This window comes from Lygodium microphyllum, chromosome 19 (genome assembly GCF_053477565.2).
Source record: "Lygodium microphyllum isolate KBCC chromosome 19, Lygodium_microphyllum_v1.1.10, whole genome shotgun sequence".
NCBI classification, from domain to species: Eukaryota; Viridiplantae; Streptophyta; class Polypodiopsida; order Schizaeales; family Lygodiaceae; genus Lygodium; species Lygodium microphyllum.
Genome location: NC_141153.1, coordinates 73,122,757 through 73,128,756, shown reverse-complemented (window position 1 = coordinate 73,128,756; position 6,000 = coordinate 73,122,757). Strand labels below are relative to the sequence as shown.

Here is a 6,000-nt window from a genome sequence, read left to right as displayed (position 1 = left end):
CTTACATTGACAAAACCTTAAAGGACTCCAATGGCACCTACATATACGTGATTCATTGGCTGATGACTAGATCATATTGCTAGATATAGGGCTTGGTCAATTTAAGTAAGTTGTCTAAACTTGCTTTGTCTCATAAGTGGCAGTTATAACCTTTTTTCTATAATAACCGTAAGTTTATGATAGTTCCATGCATCCTTACTCTCAACTAGAGAACACTAGTCATCCAAAGTCTGACAACTGGTTCCATTCTTAGCCACACCTCAGCCTTGCCATAGGTAGAACCAGAGAATATAATGTTCTATGCAAGTGAGACCCACTACACCTATCAACACCATACATTCTGTATGCATTGAGACCCACTACACCTCTCAACACCATTTCAAAATAGACTATTGATTGCAAAAGCCATTGGGAGTGAAGTGCTAGCATATTTATATTAATAGGTCAAAACAACGCTTTGTAAGTATGATCCAATGTTTTAACTAAGAGGCTACCAAATGAAGCAACAAGTATGAAACGTTTTGGCACTGTTCTGGGAACCAAAATACACATTATGCTTAATAAATGGACATCCTGGCCCTCGCAAGACCAGAGGCAAAACCTTCAGATAGAGTCCTGATTGTCAAACTATGAATTTCACTAACAGGAATCATCTGTTGCCAAACAATTACTTTGCAGGCAACTTCATGGAACTCATTATTCAAACGACAACCTGAGATTAATTGAGAGAATCATTTAGTCCCTCCTTAGAAATACTTGAATGTTGAGTCATGATGACTCAGTAGCCCACTGTACTGGTAAAACCAGCCTTTAGCTTACTGCACAAGTGTAGTCAGTCCCTATGTAAACCCCATTGAATTTTGCTACCCTCTACCATACCTGATTCCAAATGAAAAAATGTTGATTGACATCACCAAAAACAAAAACAGAAAGAAAAACAGAAAAAATAATATCAGGAATTGTAAGTTTAAAAGCCTATGCTGAGTAGATGTATCAGGAGTTAAGAGATTTAGACAATCATTGAAGCACCTCAGCCTACCTAATATTACAAGCAGTACAATCCCAGTGCACATGATGGGTGCACACATGTATGCATATAGCATAGGTTTGTTAGTGTGCATGGTACACATGCATGTCCTGCAATTGATTCAAGAGTCTTGCTATACACATGCATGCCCCACAATTGATTCAAGAGTCTTTGCAGTACCTATCAAGGGAATCCTTGTAAACAGGCTCACAGATTACCAGAGGATTGTCCCGATTTGTTGCCTACCCACAAGAAGGCTACAAAGCTGATGGCAAAAGCAGTTTTGGTTGAGGACAACCTGACACACCAAAGTTATGGCAAGTAGGACATTGACAGACAGCAGCTCCCATGATGCATAAAGTCTGGCATGCATCACTGAAAGTGGAAGGAGACAAAATGGCAAGCCAGTATTTCTGTCAATTTATGGCTAGCTCAGAATTCAGTCTGAAATGATTGTTGTTTTGAGATCAACTACAAGGTACTCTAGTCAATATCAAGCTGGAACAGCCAGATATATGCAAGGAACAGCAGCTCAATGATGGAAGCATAGTGACCATTTCCTACAGATGTATCATGCTTCAAACCTTAACAATGTTTCTAGAATGTTTATAGGATGTGCAATGTTTTGTCTTGCCCACTATTCGTTTTGCCCTACCCAGCAAAGGAAATTGAACATACAACATTAGGAAATGAGCAATAAGCACATAAATACTAAAGAAATACACACATGCCATCTTCTGTCAGAAACTCTACTGATGCTTGTCTGAATTTGATGCAAGAATCCATAAAATCACCCATAAGAGTCAATTACTCATATGCAGAAGTAGTCATTCCACATGCACATAAAGACAATCATTGAAGCTCTTAGTTGCCAAGGGTTTTTGAGACAGGAGGTATGAAACCGGTTTCATAGGTTTCATATGAGTTTCCTAAAACATTAGAAACGGGTTTCATTCAAGATGAAAGATGACTATCATAAGACTTTATATGTGCAGAGTATGACTCATTATATAATTTATCATAATTAATGATCCTATACCATGTAAATGGAGATTCAATACAGCATCAACATGCACATGCATAACGGTTCATCATCCAGGACAATATTGGCTTTAATTATAAAAGAAGCTATCAATATATACATGTATCATAGACAACAACTCCAGTAAAATTCTCACAATCAACATCAATGCCCATGTCAGTGTGACAAATGAATCCGTGACTGACGTTGATTACAAAAGTTCAAATGCAGTTTTAAGGATAGGGCCTTTGTTTGAAATTCTAAAATAGGTGTTTCCTAGGTTTCTGAAATGCCCAAGAATGAAACAAGTTTCCTAACCTTATGAAATAGGTTTCTTGGCAACTATGTTCAAGCTTGAATCACACACATTATATCCAAAGTCCAAGGTTTATGGCTAACATGTCATGAAAATAAGTCCATCATCGAACCAAAATTTAGACCCAATAATGTAAAATAGTAAAACTATAGAATCCCAATAGACCAATATCTTGTGTTCTTGAATGAAGCACATCATGTTGTTATAGGCATACTCTTAACAGTTGGGAAACTATTTCCGCCATTTAGCTTTTCTTTCCATGTAGAAACACTCCATGGAATCGGCCCACAAAAAAATTTAAAAGATTGAAATAGGCCTAAAGCCCTTCCTCAGCATCACGCTGACAAAATAGCAAGGCTTTGAAAAGATTGTGAAAGATGAGTACCACACTATGACTCAACCGCATGGAACTATCAAGGAGTCTGAATGCAGAAAAACAGGTTGCTGACAAGCACACAGGAGCAGCCAGCTTTAGGAAGGGCAATCAGCACTTTTAAGATTTCACAAAACCTGTTAGCAGTTACGTTTGTCATGCGCAATCATCTCTTACCTATGAGCCTCAATCTGAGTCAGACTGGGACATTAGGAGCTCTGACATTTAGTCTGTGCTAGTGCCATTTGAGACGGGGACACCTGCAGAGTCTTCAACACCCAAGCCCCTTCCGCAAGATCCATTACCTCATTGGTACCAGCAAACCATGTGGGATTCAGGGATTCTTCCACCAGATTCCACTCTAGAGGGCCTTGGAAGATGTGCTCGGCTTGCCCATAGTGTATCATTCGTTTGTCTTTATTTGCAAATTATATAGTGCATTCCGAGCCAAAGTGTCAACAAGAGACTCTAAAGCATATCCAATGGCACGAGGCCGTGAAAAAGGAGCTTGAGAGCATTGACCAAAATGAGACTTGGAATTTGGTGTGTTGAGTACCAAAAAACCCCACATGGCATTGGAATGCAAGTACCAAACCAACAAACTCTCACAATTCTTGACAAACATGCCCAAAATTGCACAAATCAGCACTCAGCCTGCAATTTACAGCAATACACTGCTGTAGTGCACTCACCTTGAAATGCATTCCCAAAGAGACAATTTACAGCAATTTAATGCTAATCTTCCCAATATTTACTGAAAATCCCCAAAATTCACTGCCAAATCTGACTGACACAGCAAGATAATGTTGTTGTAATACCTGTTGCTTGTCTTGGAATGCATGTCGAGCAAAAGCCCCAAATTTCTTCTCAAAATTTTTAAGAAATGTGAAATGTTGCCTTGGGACGTGTGCCATAGAACTAACAATTGTAATGCACCTCCTGATGTGTGCAAGAGCCAAAAGACTGAAAAGCCCCAAATTTCTTGCACAAAATTCCAAGAAATTGTACAATGTTAGTACTTTGGGTGTCGTGCTACATGTAGGACACCAATTCGGTCAAAAGCCCCAATTTCAAACTGATACCTCATCGGAATGCATGTCACTGCACAATGGTGCAAGCGGATGGAGACACTACTGGCTATGCTGGCAGCGCATGTAAGCAATGGCAGCAGTAGGTGCAAATGAGGCAGTGGATTGCGCAACGTTGGTGGGCGGGCTCAGGTGGCAGGGAGCAGGCACAAGCACCCAAGCAACAGCAGCAATGCTAGTGGAGGTGGCACTCTACGGGTGGTGCAACGGGCACAGCTATAGGCGGTCTGGGCAATGGGCTGAGAGGCAGCACTGCAAACAGTACTGCAGTACAGGTGGAGCTGGCTGTTAGCTCCTCACTTTTCAGCAACTCCTCCTCTTCCTCACACGAACAAAGCTGGTGGCAGCAAGACCTCAGGAGGAGCGGCACCAACTAATGGTGGCTGGACGGAATCTACAAGTATAAGCTGCTCTGATACCAAATGCGAAAAATGCATCAGCTATGGAGGAGAGAGAAACGAGAGACTATGACAATGTGAGCTGAAGCAAAAGAGTGTAGAGTGTACTTGCTAAAATGAAAGACAAGTGAAAGTACAACCTTTGTTTAGGTCAAGGGTTAACCTAACCAATCTTCCACCAACTAACTAGAGTTAGGTTTACTTACTCTAGAGCCTAGAATCACTACTTTAATGTTTTAAGACACTAGGTGTACACACACTACATTGACACTTTAATAAGTGTGCAACCAGCCTTCCTCCTTGGATAGGGTGGTAAATAACTTGATTACGTACTAATTACAACAAGCATAAAATTCACCTAAATTGAAAATGCACACTTTACCACTTTAAGCTTGGACATTGGACACCTCGTTGGCCCCAAAATTGGCACCCCTTGCAATATTTCTTTATCTTATATTGTAAATAGAAGGAGTACAACTAAGATCCTCTGATCTCCTCCACTAATCCAAGTGCCTCTTACTGTCAAAACGGACCAACAAGCCTCCAAGCCAATTTGCCCCTTGGTTTGCTTTCGGGATTAGCCTTCACCCTGCTCCTTGGAAAGCAAATTTAGCCCCAGATCTGATTTTGATTGGCTGGCCTCTTAAATCTCCTTGATATTCCTCAATTTCAACAGCTAGAATTCAAGTCCTAGGCCCTCATTTCTGAGCACGCATCCCGAGGCGGCTGTCAAAACCCTGATTTTCTATTGTAAATTAGGGTTTACAACAAAGATTGACTGAAATCTCTTCCTCCAATGGCTTAAACTACTAAAAAATGCTGAGATAACTTAAGAGATGGCTAGGAAATGAGAGAGAATGTTGTAGAGAGAAATTTTAGAGTTTTATCACGAGCAACGTTGAAAAGTTATTGTTGCCCTGCTCAAACAGCCATGGAAGCTATCACCTACACCTTAGGACCGCTAGAAAGACTACTGTCCCCTCTTATATGCTATCATTTGCACTAGAAGGACCTTGAGCTACTGTCACCTGCTCCTAGAGGGCTCCAAACTGCTATCACATGCTATAGAACTGATTCCTATCAACTGCAAATCACATCAACCACCTTTCTTGCTCTCTAACAATCTCCTCCTCTCTCACAATGGTTGGAATAGACTTCCACCAGCCCCTAAAAAGGTTTTCTCCACTTGCATGGGCAAGTTTTACCAAGTGGCAGCCTTCTAATCCCATTTTTCAGCATTATTCAACTTATTAAATTAATTTTTAAAATATTATTTTTAAAAATAAATTTAATAATTATTCTAGAGCTCAAACATGCAGGCTAACTCTGGTGGTAAGTGCCACTCTGATCCACATGCAAAGAACAGTAGCTAGAATAAGAGATGAAGAGAGAAAATGTGGCTTTCATGGAACTTAACTACACTACTGCTACGAAAGGTAATGGCCCCAATATGGCTGAGGTCGACAAGGGGGTTAAGGCCAAGCAAAACATGTTCAACAAGCAAAGGCATACCAAAGTAGCTATAGAGCGCAAACAAGTTTTCAAAGCCCTAAATTTACAATGGATGGCTTGGCATCTAAAATCCCTGACAATCCGTGAAATTTAGGTATTGATTATAGTACTCAATGGTGGCTCCTACACCCTAATTTTTGCAAAAATTTAGGATTTACAGTAAAAATCCTCTTGCTATCCCCCAAATCTAGCTAAGATATGCTCCAAATGTATAAGATTTGTTGAGAGAAACTGAGAATGGCCTACAGAAGGTAACAACAAGCTA

At 40.4% G+C, this 6,000-nt stretch overlaps 1 long non-coding RNA gene across 1 annotated transcript in view; it reads right to left on the bottom strand.

The window, feature by feature from the left end:
• Window positions 1-534: 534 nt before the first annotated feature.
• The window catches only part of LOC148020030 (uncharacterized), a 34,575-nt gene continuing 29,109 nt past the window's right edge, over window positions 535-6,000 (bottom strand). Inside the window, exon 2 of the long non-coding RNA XR_015694920.1 lies at window positions 535-879. This is a non-coding gene — a long non-coding RNA (uncharacterized LOC148020030). The remainder of the gene's footprint in view (window positions 880-6,000) is intronic.